We start from the raw sequence: 14,141 nt of genomic DNA, 5'->3' as shown, positions 1-14,141 counted from the left end.
CTCTGCTGTGAGCCAATTGTTTATTTCAGAGCAAATGAGCGAATAATATTCATGTTTAGCAACATGTAATAGTACTCAACAAATGGAAAACAACCGAGGCTGTGTAAGCAGAACGCTCCATTTGGTTCTCCTCTACTAATTCATCTGGCTCTGAGTGGCATTTCAAAGTCAAGTCCATGCCGTGCTGTATGAGCAGCTGTGGAATAGACTTCCATCAGCCCACCGCTTGACACAAGGACATCAGCTCCAGAATACAATATCAGCCGCATTCAGCAGAACTAAACAACATTGTTAGCAGCACAATGGTCCTCGTGGCCTAGTCTGGGCTGCTCTCAAAGCCCTTTGTCCAGCTATAGATGGAGGCAGCTAAAAGGCTGCCGAACAAGATGCTCGGGGAGACAGAGAGGCATGAAGAGAGTGAGGCAATGAGAAAGAGTGAGAAACCAGGGAGAACTGCTGTGATGCATATTCATACAGAGCAGGTGCTGGGTCTAATTCCACCGGGCTAAATGGTCTGACCTCTAATTAAGACCAATTAAGGCTCCAACAAGCTCTCTAGAGTCAAATTAAATCCCTCTTTAGCCACGCTATGGTCAACTGACTTGTGCCCACATCTCAAAGTAATTTCCATTCACATGCCTTCAGCTGCTGAATTCCCGCTGTACCTGGTGGTGGAAGCTCAAAGTTCTATGCACTACATCATAATTACGTAATTCAAAAGAAAATAGTCATAGTTTGCCCATGTTTACTAAGGAGTAACCAAGCAGAGTACAGGAAAAATACAATTAAAACATGTATCAGGATTTCACATGGTGGAAATTTGGAGTGCTACTACTCGGTTTTTAAGATTTTATCAGCACAGCTTTGCTTTGGATAATGCTTTAAAAGAGCAGGATCCCCACGGATGCTGAGGTCTACATAACCTCTGATGGCCTTATTGTCACTCTGCTCAATAATGGCTGTGAGACTAATACCTCCCAGAAATCCTCACCTGCAATTTATGACAATACAACTGTTAATCCAACATTAGGTCATAAAACTACCTTTATAAAAGAGCCAACGATAGAAAATAAGCTTTACTCAAGGGTTTGTCAGGCCAAGAGCAGCATTCATGATCCCTAAGGGATAAATTTTACAAACACCAGGCTGTCATTTGATTTTCATCAAAAAGTCTCAACAACCGCTGGACTGATAAGCAAATTTGGTGAAGGCATTCATGCATTCAAGTTATAAATTCACATTAACTTTTATGAGTCCTCAGATCTAACTTTGGTTTGGAAAACTAGTGATAATTCCATCAGTGTCAGCTGCAGAGTGTGTTTATTGACTCTGTTAATAAGGGGATTTGTAGATATTCTCTGTAACATAACTGTAAATTTAAACCACGTGACTTTTGGTTGGACAAACCAAAAGTGAGCATTAAATAAACTAATCAAATACCCTCCAAGAAGTTTTGGCATTAAAATTAACTATTAAGAGTAGCCTTATCACAATGCACAGAAATGGAAACGAGCTCCAATTCAGTGTTTAACTTTTCATTGTCCATTTCTAAAAAGGCACAGCATTAACTAGAAAGCATCATTAGAGTAAAATTGTTTTCAGCACATCTACTGCACAAGACCATATGTAATCGGTAACTCAACCACATGAGTGCATTCCATTTATATGTAAAATTGACTAATGTCCTAAACTGCATTCTAACATACTATTTTCATGAAAAACAAAAACTTTTTATCTGAGAAAGATCACTTGCAATTATTCATCTCTAATGAAAAAGTAAAGCTCATGAGGCTACAATGACAAATTGGCTGGGCGAAGAGATTCAGGGGAAGAGTCAGAGGGGGAAATATGCATTTTCATTCAGCATGCTAATATTTCTTGTCTCCCTCCTAAACAGCATGATGGAGCCACTCTTGTGGCTGGAGGGAGTTTATGTGTGAGGCCTCTAATCATCCTGTTCACTGGGGACAACAGTCTGTGGCAATTATTGAGCAAAAACGCAGTTGGGAGAAAATACATTGATATTAATTGCTCATTTTAGCAGAGATTAGTACACTGCCTCAACCAGAATCATGGATTTACATATCTTGTGTGTGGAAAATGCATCCGAGATAGTGTCAAGAGGGGTCAGAGGAATTGAGGGAGTAGACTGAAGGAATTTATTCTAGCTGGGGTGCTTTAAGTCAGGGTGAAAGGTCAAATCTTTTGTTTTATACTCAGTTCTTTATCTTAACCCACTTCACCTCTTTAACAAGTCAGCTATTGATGTTGATCTCGTGGAGGAATCCAGACAAATGATAAGAAAGACTTGCTTAAGAGAAACACCAAGTAATCTGTCCCTTCCCCTCAAAAAAATGACACTTCTATTATGTGAAAAGTATAAATTCTTAAAGGTCACTTAAAGGTTGTTCCCTCACATCCATGGATCCTTTATTCCTCCCCTCTGTCCCATACAGTGAAACCTCTCGCCTCCCCTGCTGCAGCTCAGAGATTGGGGCTCCTGTCAGACAAGACAGTCCACAACAGCTTTAAATTAACCAGGATATATCACCACATACAGGGTCTCTGCTAACAATAAAGGTTTGTTGCGTGCCTGTATGTGTGTGTGTGTACAAAAGAGGATAACACCAGAGGGTTGTGTGCTGACAGTGGCAGCACAGAAATCCAAAAAGAGAAATGTGGTGTAAACATCTTCTGATACATTTAGACTCAGAATGCCTTCAAGGAGATGTCAGTACCTGCTGCTTGATAGTGTGTGTTTAGATGTGTGTGCGTGTGTGTGTGTGTGTGTGTGTGTGTGTGAGTGAGTGAATTAGTGTGTGTCTCAGTGATCCAGCAAACAGCTGGAAAGACTGCAGGTGCAAATCAGCTTTCCATCACCTTCTCTGCTAATTAAGCAGCTTAATGGACAGAGGAAGGTCATTTTGAGGGTTAAATCTGTGTAGAACGATGCAAACGCACGACATGCACATAAGATGCTTCCTGAGCTGCAGTATCTGGCTTATAGACCAACTGAACTGATACCCTCCAAAACTTTGTACACCATCAAATGCTCTTCAATACACAACGTAGGCGCCGAAGTCAAAAACATCCCATAAAATCGTTTGTTCAGCTTATTCCAACTGACATATAGTCTTCTAAAGGCTAAAGATCCCCTGTCGTCAAGCTTCAGACAAAATGCCTGAAGGCGATGTTGGTAAAAAAACAGACCGACTTACATGCTATGCATACGAAATACGGAACCAGAGTCTTTAACAGCCACAGGATCAGATAAATGACCCTGCGGCTCCTAGGACAAAAAAGGGCACACCCAGCCCTGCCCAGGAAGATGGGGGATTAACAGCATGACACCTTCCTCATACAAAAAGGGAAAAGGAAAATACCCAATTATCTCAACACAAGAAGAGATAGGAAAAGCAAAGCACCTTTGAGGCAAAGAAAAGGAAAAAGAATAATATGTTAATTGCAAACCTTCAGGGAGGTCAATTTGAATCTTGAGCAACATTATTATTGACAAAATATTTTCCATTCTCAAGTTTTAGCCACAGTGACTTTGTATCTTTTGTGGTGGTAATGTCTGTAAAATACACATGCATTAAACCCATTCACAAACTCTATTATCTCCACTGGTACTGACTGCAGCTGTCCTTTGAGCACTGCAGCATAATCTGTCACACACTACGTGGTGTGAGCTCTAGTGATTAATAAGATCAGCCTGCGACTCGCTCACTCATTACCATAGCAAAAGCCACTGTGGTGTATCTCAGCAGTCATGTGAGACACACTCCCGACTCCCATAGGTGATCCATCAGACCTCATTGACCACCACCGTACAATATCAGTCACACAGAGCCAGCTGCTAGAGGTCATACAGAACGACCAGAGGTTTGGTGAAAAAACAATGAGGTACAGGGTGGTTGTGAGCAGGTAGTACACATGCTCATTCAAAACTATAAGCACACACATAATGCATCAAAGGACAAAAAAACTTAGGGAGGTGGCAATTCATCTGCGATTGGAAAACACCAAAGACTCAAAGTGTCCTAGACATGAACTAGCATGATAAAAGCTGTGCCTTCCAAACAAAATGATATGCGGCTGGTGAATACAGCTCTATCTGGGGTAGTAGGGCAAACAACTAAGTCTGGCTTCATACCAGCAAACACACACACACCTGCTAAGCTGGCACATAACTGCTGTAGGGGAGGGCAAAACAGTCTGCATCCAGATGCTCTGTGGGTATAGAAATAACTCCTTGTCCCATCCATCATTGCCACAAACATGCATGACATGCATTAATCCCTCTCTGCATTCTTGAGGAGCTCTGACGCCGAAGGGAGTTTGCCCTTGTGGCCTCCCCCTACCCTGGGTATGGAGCACCAATCACAGCCACAGCCATATTTGCCTGCTGCAAGACTAAAACTGTGTCTAGAAATGTGTGCGCATTGTGGGAGCTGACATAACACTAATGGGAGATTTAAGTTTAGAAAGCCAGAGGACAGTTTGATACTAATGGAAATGTTATTTCAAACATTATCTTTTTATCCCAGTTGAGCCATATGTTCATTGGAACCTAATGCTCTAACTGACATTGCCTCATCATTTATGGGATATTGAGAAAGTGTAGATCACAGTCAAGCATAAGAGAACATAAATCATTCAGCTCACTCTGATCAAATTCATTAGCATCAGTCTCTTGACCGTGCAGGTTACAAAACCATCTGACTGATGACACAAGTAAGTGATCTGAAAAACCAACCAATGATAATGATAAAAAATTAAAAAAATTTAATCTGGGAATTAATGCTGTTATTGGTGCCAGCTCAGCACATTATACTTATGTCTGCTAAAGCCTAAAAAAGTGACAGGTAAAGCCAAGATGATGATTTAATTATATTAGAGGTGTTAAGATTAGCCTGCATCTTTGTGGTTGGCTTTGCTCATTCTGATCAAGTTAAGATAGATGCTCAGCTAACCATCCGATGCCATTACCTGGGGCACTCTCAATGGAAGCCTCTCTCCTATCACATCGGCAGGTCTGAAAGATTGCTTCTGTTAAGTGCTTAAAAATTACTGCATGACGTCTACTGTCGTCATCTAAACATGGCTGATCAGTCAATGGCACAAAGGTGTCCATTATAGCATGTCAGTTCGTACATGCACCAATTTTCTGTTAATATGCTGGCACTGATCCATTATACTTAGCCTTATTTGAAATCCTGACACTTAAAGAAATGCCTGAAACAAGAGAAAGTGAACCACAAACACGCAAGATAATCCCCACCATAATGGTATGATTAACTTAAACAAATTTCAGGACTGCATCGCCTAATAGGGTTGACCTTTTTTCCTTTTTTTGTATAAGCGAAAGCAGAATAAATCTCAAATGCATTAGAAGTTGTCTCTTCATTTTATAATTTCTCTTTAAAATGAAAATGTGATGATTCACCAGATAGACTTTAGTATTCACCGCACTGTTGAGCCTGTCTGAGACAAGCATACATCCTTGTGTCTAGCTGAGCTGAGCGGTGCTGGGCAGCCGGCTGTAGATGGTACAATAGAGTGGTGGGGTTGTCAGCATCAGGTCGTGGACCTACATCAGAGCCCTGTAAACACAGAACCGCAGTCTGGACGGCTAAATAAACCATCCATCAGCTGAAATCAATGCTGTTTAGACATGTCTGGCTGTTTCTACAGCCTATATACAAGCATGTTTATCCACATAAGGGCACATCCCACTTACACAGCTTTAGCAAACACAGTTGTGAGATCTGTTCTGTAAATCTTCTCATAAAGTAACCATGCTCTGCCATAAGGTTGCTCACTGCTACTGGCTCTTAACAGACGAGAGAAGAATAAACTAATATTTTCTGCTCAGCTGGCTGTTGATCAAAGGTGGTTAAATTCCCCAAGCAATATTATTGCTTCTTTTATCATTCCCAAAACAACTGGTTGTAATGTTGCTTGAAGCCCAGTGGCCAAAATATACAGTATAGTATAAGTAACCAAGAAGACTTACAGTTTACTGTAGATAAGACAACAGAAACTGTACTCATAACCACTAGCTCTAATAATCTGCAAGGAAGGTCACTCCTTCCATGCTGCAGTCTAAATGATCTGCAAACAATTTCCTGACAAGCAGCAAAGTGCATACGTGAGCTTCACAGAGATAAATGCTTGTGAACATAATCACAAGCCACATTTTTATTTGTACATCTGTGTCATTTGATTAAAGCTAATCAGCTTTACACATCAGACTGCACACTCACGACAATCATGAAAGACTTTGTTTCAACAGCTTTTTACATACCTGGGTGACTACTACAAAAAACAAAACACGAGTGTCAACTTCAATCTGTGGCAAGCAGTGAAGTGTTTCCATTAGGGGAAGTGTTAGAGCAAAGACTATGCAGACATTGTCCTGCAGAGGACAATTCAAACTGACAAACAGGTTGGACTTAGTAAGTGTGTCTCTGTGTATGAACACAGCTTTTCTTTGCACTGCCTGGTGCACAGTGACCATGAACCAGATTCTGTCCCCTTAACTCCCACAGGGTAAATATGAAATACGTTAATTTCAGCAGATGCATATAGGCATATTTGTTGAAGTGTGTATGTGAGCATGTGTCCGTTTTATTTTAAGTAGAAACAGATTTTGACTAGACGAAATTCTACAACACTCACTCTGAAAGGAGTCCGAATGGCAAAGGCAAAATTAGATTTCACACGTGAAATATCATGAAAAATTAACTGGGTGCTGTTATCAACCTATAATCCAGAACAGGTGTTCAACAAAGCACTGGAGTGGCATTGTGTTTAACTAGCAAAGTTAAATAAATGCAACAAAGACAAAGCTGAACTGGCTGCAGGAAAACACCTAAACCAGTTTCTCTAGTCACAGAGACGCTGGATCACGTGAGCCAATTCGATTGTTGCAGAAAAGTCAGACAAATCTTTGAAAAACAAACTCCTTTGTCCTGTTCTTCAAAACCTTTTCACTAAAGAATGTCCTTCATAAAGGCTGAAACAAAGCAACAAGCCAACGCAGGCAACGAGTGGCACTGAGGGCATGAAGAGATTCAGCACCAGCAGCTGTGCCACATGTGCACCACTTTTACCTATGTGATGACATTACGGCCCCTGTCCATCTCATTATTATCCGATCCATATTTGGAGGCTTAAGAATGTCATGAGGACTATGCTCACTATGTAGTCATCATGTGCAAGCGGCCAAAAAGAAACAAGCACATTTGCACATTTACTCACAGTAAATCAGCAACTTATTCCAGCTCACAAACTTTCCTTCATAGACCAGTTGGTGATTTTAAATTGTATAAAAATAAATTCCCGGACAAATTGAATTAGTGTATATAGGCAAAAGTGACAGCCTGGTCCCCTCGGACGGACTGGAGGAAGGATCAGACAGATGTTCTGACCAGCAAAAGGTCACAGAGGGTCAAGCTCTTCCATTATGAGAGGACAAGGGTGGTATTTATTCACTGGCTTCTCCTTCCAAGCAGGGGTGGGCTTAGACAGAATGGAGATGGATAATTAACTCTTGAGGAAATTGTCTGACTATAAGCCATCCACTGTTTATCTCATTACTGGTTGAGATGCAGCAAGTATAGGTATAAAACAAAAACAGAGAAATCTGCTGCAGAAATTGTGTGACTCCTGAATGAGCTAGAGAAAGTGCTGCCATCCCAGATTGGATAAACACAGAAAAGGACAGGGGATGGGGTTCTAATAAAACATACAGTCAAGACTCATACACTGCAACCCACTCTAAACAGTGATGACCACAGACACGCATAGTGGTTTAACCTGATCCAACTTGTCTGCAGAGTCTGTTTTGTCTCAGACTACATCAAAGTGGCTCTGATGTACAGTGCCCCTGAACACAACATATAGAAGACGATACTGATCCTTTTAAAGATTTCTTGGGCTTGACTCCTGTGGCAAACCAAAGTGATAACATGGCTTGCCAAAAAGCCAAAGCTGTCCAGAAATTTAGCACAATGAGATGGATGCTGTTAAACTCCCTGAAAGACTAAGTGCAGTCTTGTTAAAATACTTGTTGGCCTGGAAAAATGCCTGTGGCACTGTATGATAGCATGATTAGCATAAGCAGCCGGCATGTCTGGGACCAAATATGAACACTTACAGAGCCCCCCAAAACCCACCCTAACACCCCTACAACACAATCATTTCAGACAAGCTACCACTAACTAATGGCCTACGTTCACTTGGGTCACACTTAATGGCCAATTAAGTGATGTGCATGCACATCAGCAAAGGTTGAAATGTGTTTCTTAATTCAAAATCTCATCAGCTACAGGACAAAAGAACATAAATCCCAGAGGGAGAGGCACAAATATAGAGAACATGAGGAGAATAATACACCATTTTGTCTATGTACAGCATTTCACTCAGCTCTTTATACTGTGACAATCATTTTTACCATCTGAAAACCCCAGTTCCTGATTTCTTTCAACATTATTAGTACTAGTCTGAGCTCAGACATACCAGTTTGGACCTATGCTCTGTACGATGTTGTTATTAGTATAAAAAAAGGCAACCACAAGTTTCCAGTGAGGCTGAATTCACCACGCGAGCAGACCACAGGGCCTGCTGCTGGAGAAAAAAAAAACAAAAAAACACCCGCTTACACACACACACACACACACACACACATTACTACTGAGGAGTAGGACGAGCGCCTAAAGAGAGAGTTCAAAATAACCTGAAGAAAGTATCAGAGTTATTACATTCTTTCTGTTACTCTCTGCCAGGCAGAAACAGATGAAAACTGTCAAGCTGCAACTAGGAAAAATAAGTGAAATTAAGCTTTCTGAGAGTTGTTTGAGTCGACAGACAAGATGGAGTGCGGTAACCTAGACATTAAAGTGTATCCAATCTGTGTCAGTGGGATGAGTGACACAACATCAGCCACCTATTAGTCACCAGTCATGGGCGTGCTCCTTGGATCACTAACCTCATGAGACTGTGAATAAATGATTTCACCCTCCAAAGGGGAAATGATTTATAATGAATGACTTCACTGCTGTACACATTCACTTTACACCAGCTCTTGACACATGCAGGAGGAATATCAATGAGGATATAAAAGGCCGGTTACTGGATGTAGGAGATGCAACATCTCTGAAAGAGGTGTTTTATTTTTCTTTGATATGCTCACAGAAGGGCTCCTATGAGCACATGAGATGGAGATCAAAACATTCACCCTGTCAACGCCAACAGGCAGTTCACACACACACCTACTCCCATTAGCAAGGATCCTGAAGGCTTTGAGAATGATGCCACTGAACACTAACATCATGTTAATCAACAAGAAAGAATGCAAACAGAAGAGCTGATGTGCAACATGTGTGCCAGAGTGGCCCTGCATACTTCAGCAGTGACTTTCTCATATGCACGTGCGCACACACAAACACGCAAGTGTGTTATACACACACCATATGCACATACCATGTAGTTGGGAGTCAGTCATTCCGCTTTTACCACAGAGAGACAGCCTAAACATTAAAACACTACACGCTCACACATCATCCATATCCAGGGAGATCCATCTGGAAAAGTCAACAAAAGATCCTGTTGAGTGGGTCAAACCACCAAGAGGTTTAAGGGCTTGAGCAAGAGGACACACACTAGCTACTGCCCCAGCTAAGGCTCACGTCTCACGGCTGGGGGTCTCTGCAGCAACTTCTTCACACCAGTGTTGCTTAAATCCTGATATCTGATAACCTTCTTTGGATCAAAATAGTAGCGCTTGGACAGAGGCAGTGGGGCCTGATCAGCAGGAGTCTATAAGCCAAAAAGTTCACTTTCTTGGCTCAATAACTTTTAATACTAACTAATAATAACTTTTCATTAATAGCCACAAGCACAGATGTTTACACGGTGAACCAATTGCCCTCTCTCTCTCTCTTCTCTAATAACATAACATAAAATTGAGAGATTACTTCTTTTTGTGACATTGAGCTTCCGTGAGGTTTGCAAGCTTTAATACGCACTTGACACAACTGTGAACTTGCTTGGGTTAGCTGCCAAAACCAGGTGGAATCTGCAATAACACAATTGAGGAAGGAGCTGTATCAATATTGAAGATGTGTCACAGGTTACAACAAGCTGACTAGTAACTTGCAGACTACATAATCTGCTGTAGAGATGTCTTAGTGTTACCAGAGCAGCGAAAAAGTGGAGCAACAAGTGTTGGTGTAATGGCCAAAACTAAGTTAAGTGTAGTGAAAGGCAGAGGCTGACTAGTAGGTGTTTGGGTATCCAGAGGGCCTAAGATTGACCACACACAGGTTTTCCTTCTGATGCCAGCCTGCCACTTGGCTTCCATTACATTAAGGGTGTGTTGCATATTTTACATCGTTTTGCTCTTATTTTCCCAGTTGTAAAGACTGCAAAAACCGATTAAAATGATACAATGTTCACATAACTATTGTTTGTGTTATCTTGACATGCTTTACAGTGCGTTCTTTCCCTCATATCCTTTTCCCTCTGACAGTTGAGACCTGTCAGCCAAATACGGCTCAGCAGTGATATCACCCCAGGAAAAAGGTTATTTCGATACATTTACCTCTTTGGACAAAGGGATTTCCAAAGAAAGCTTTAATTGAGCGTGTATGCTGAGTGGATGCGAGGATTGTCGGTGACCTAAGCCAATCAGGAACCTGTTTCTGTTTACCCTGGACAAACACCAAATAACTGAACCAACAGGACAAAGCCTGGAGACTAAAATGTGGAGAAAAGAGCTTATCTTGTTCAGAGATCAAACCACAAACTGCAAAAGCAGGGAGTGGGCTGGACAGGCAAAGGAGTGCTAATGAGCCTGAAAATGTTCCTCAACTTAACATGAATAAAAGTGGCTGCCAAAGACCATTCAAAGCCCTTCATTTCTGTCACAAAGCCCAGGAAACTGTGCAGATAAGAGCGCATCACACTCCAAACAGTTGAGCGGAGCGATCTACTGACTAAGCAAAAGCTGGGAAACATCAATATTTTTGCATTAATCCAGAGTTTTTTGAGTTGTGGTGACTGATAACTGGCTCCTAAAGGTAGACTGTGATAAATGTTCTCTTCGATACAATTGGATCTGCATGTGGTCAGTGATGGATCTGTGCACATTACAATCTTTCCCATCTGCTCTTTACAACTTTGCAGCACTAAGTAGAAGAAGCATGTACATGGACAATGATCAAATTTAAGTAATTTAACCATAAAGAGCAAGTTCTTACTTCACAGATAAAGATTTGAGACAATTAGTAGTACTAGCAAAATGATCTAGTTTTGGGTGCTGTAAAAAATAAGTTTGACTGTCATTTAGAGATATTAAAATCTAAGAACCGAAGATGACGACGATGTGCAGATTGTGCCCCTTGAGGAAAAGTTCTTATTTGAGAATTGGGCTACATCAATTAAGATCAGATGCATTTTGTTTAAGAGTTTTGGGTTCCATCAGAAATAAAAAGATCTTTACCAACTTATGAGCAGGTGGGACCTCTATATATATATATATATATATATATATATCCCACCTGCTCATAAGTTGGTAAAGATCTTTGTATTTCTATATATATATATATAAAATTTGCACTATCCATCCTGGGGAACAATACATTACACATGGCACCAACTGAACATGCCATCATGAGCACTTTGGCCTGTAGCACCAGCTGTGTTTGCCTTTCCAATAGGGAATGGATAGTAAGTGAGACCTTATGGCTACTGCACTGGGTTGGGCAGATCAATCACAATTTCTTTTGTTATAAGGATTGGCCAGCAGACAGGCTTAGAGCTTAAGAGTGGGGGGTGAAGAATGAGGTATTTCCATACAAACAGGGCTGCTTACAGTCTGAAGAATGTGCCAACACATGCTGTCATTTGAAGGAGGTATCGGACACACTTTGTTGCACATGTCAGAGACATGATGCAACTTGACGTTTTGGAGCTTTAATCCATAATCAAAACCTCAAGTAGAATTTTAACAGAACAGAAACGTGTTCATAGAAGATCCCACAGTGGATTCTCCAAAGCAAACACATTATTAGGTCCTGTAACAATATCTACAGCTTGTTTACCCTGTATATTGTACATGTACAGTGTGAATCACAGTCGAGTTCACCATGCTGAAACGGCACCTTTTCCAGACTGAAATATCGTATGTCGTCTGGTAAGCTTATAGGAATTACATGCACCGCTACTCAACTGCTGCCATGGGGGCTTTTTGCCTCAAGTGTACCAATTGCCGTATGATTTATATGACCATCGATAAAAAATGCTAATGGCATGTCTTGCAGTTATTTTCTCAGAGGTTAATAAAAATCTGAATCACAGGTGAAATTGTCTGGCACTGTATAAGAGCCCCCCCACTCTCTTCTTTACCTATACCCCAATTATGTACTAGGTTGCCTCCTAATGCAATACGTCATTTAACACTTTGTTGCAGCTCCTGCCACCATTTAATCTTCATTTTCTTTACAAACCTCACATGCCATTCTTTAGCAAGTGACCCAGAATTAAAATTCAATTTAAGCCTGCATTAATCTCCTCATGGTCCACAAGCTGCAGTTGTTAAGAGGAACATGAATGGGTGCATTGGTTAAGCTGAATGAGACCCGGTCACTTTCCTGAACTGGACAGAAGGTTCCTGTTTGCGCAGCAGAGCAGAGGATCTCCTGTTGGAGCATGATACACATGTGTAGCTTACTGAACAAAGCCCTCAATGTGGACACAGGTGTTTGTGTCTTGTAGTCAGAGCAAAGTTAAATTCATAATAACTAAATTATGCAGCTCAGAAGGTACAAAGTACCTCATCTAAGGCTAGTTTTTCTTTTCCCCTCATACGGTTCAGCTAAGACTGGGTGGGGAATGTAAATATTATGTTGTTGGTTATGTTGGCGTGTGCTTCCGGAAGGGGTCTGAGCCAGCCATGTGTCTTTTGGTTGGCGTCTTTGTTAGTGCGGTAGCAAATAACAACTCTTGGCCAAGATGCTGTCAGCACCAGCTTTTAGTTCACCTGCTTTTTATAGCAAACACTTTAGACACTGCTGGTCACACGCTACCGACAAACACTTTGAAAGCAAAATATAATCCCAACCACCGCAGGAAGAAATAGAACCATACAGGCCGTCATTATGCCTGCCTGACTGGACTGTCTGTACAGAGACAGAAGCCTTAAAAGGGCCTTTTACTGTAATCGAGGGAGTGAAAATGCTGTGAAATGGAAAAAAAGAGAAGTTATTGTTGATTTCAGTTTGATTTATTTCAAATCCTTTTGTCTGGAAGGTGCACAAGCCCCTGTGGTTTTCCCCTGCTGCACCTCTCTACCTAGAGACAATAAAAAGACCTTTATCCCCCTGTGACAATAAGCACAGATGTTACCCATGCCTGATAAGTCACATGGACGCCACCATATATGGAGAAAAATGTGCCGGGAAGAAGACATGAAACATTGGTGTTTCTCAGCCAGTGTGCTAGCGCTTTAGAATTAATGACGACGGGCACTCGCACACAGCCTGCAGAGAAAACGTTTTTTTCCCCTTCACCACTCACAGAAGGTTGCTGTTCATACATAGCATACAATCATCAAAGACGAGACGAGTACAATTTCCCTATCAGTTACACTGTTCTTCACATAACTCCCCAAAGTTACACAAAGCAAACCAACTGACTTCAAAACAGATCAGGAAGGAAGTTCCTCTGATTATCATGTCACTGTTTTGTGATGTTACGAAGACCTTCAACTTAAATCAGGCAGACAATGAGCTGTAGATGCCTGTGAAGCAACTCTGTGCCACCCAGAGAGGAGTAGCATTACATCTCCTTTTAGTCACTGGTAAACAACTCTGACAACTGACAGACCCAGCAGCAGAAAGGCATAATGTGCAACTTGTGTAACAAAAAGAAAGAAAACAAGCAACATGATCACATGTTTTCCACTAAAAAGGATAATGTGAGCCAAACACAATCAACATCACTCTGGTTCAAGACCCCGTCCCAACCTGGGGAAAAACAGAATAGTAAAATATAATGTTTCTAATGGTTGAGGATTTCTTCACCGCAAAAATGTGAACCGCAAGGGCCAAAATATGCATATGGGGCCACAGCAT

At 41.3% G+C, this 14,141-nt stretch overlaps 1 protein-coding gene across 3 annotated transcripts in view; it reads right to left on the bottom strand.

Annotated features, from left to right (window-relative positions):
• tiam2a (TIAM Rac1 associated GEF 2a) overlaps nucleotides 1-14,141 on the bottom strand; it is a 106,572-nt gene that overhangs the window by 70,325 nt on the left and 22,106 nt on the right. The gene's annotated exons all lie outside the window — the stretch shown is intronic.

This window comes from Channa argus, chromosome 16 (assembly GCF_033026475.1).
Source record: "Channa argus isolate prfri chromosome 16, Channa argus male v1.0, whole genome shotgun sequence".
Taxonomy (NCBI): Eukaryota; Metazoa; Chordata; class Actinopteri; order Anabantiformes; family Channidae; genus Channa; species Channa argus.
Note: the sequence above shows the minus strand (reverse complement) of the source record. Positions and strands in the feature narration are given on the sequence as shown.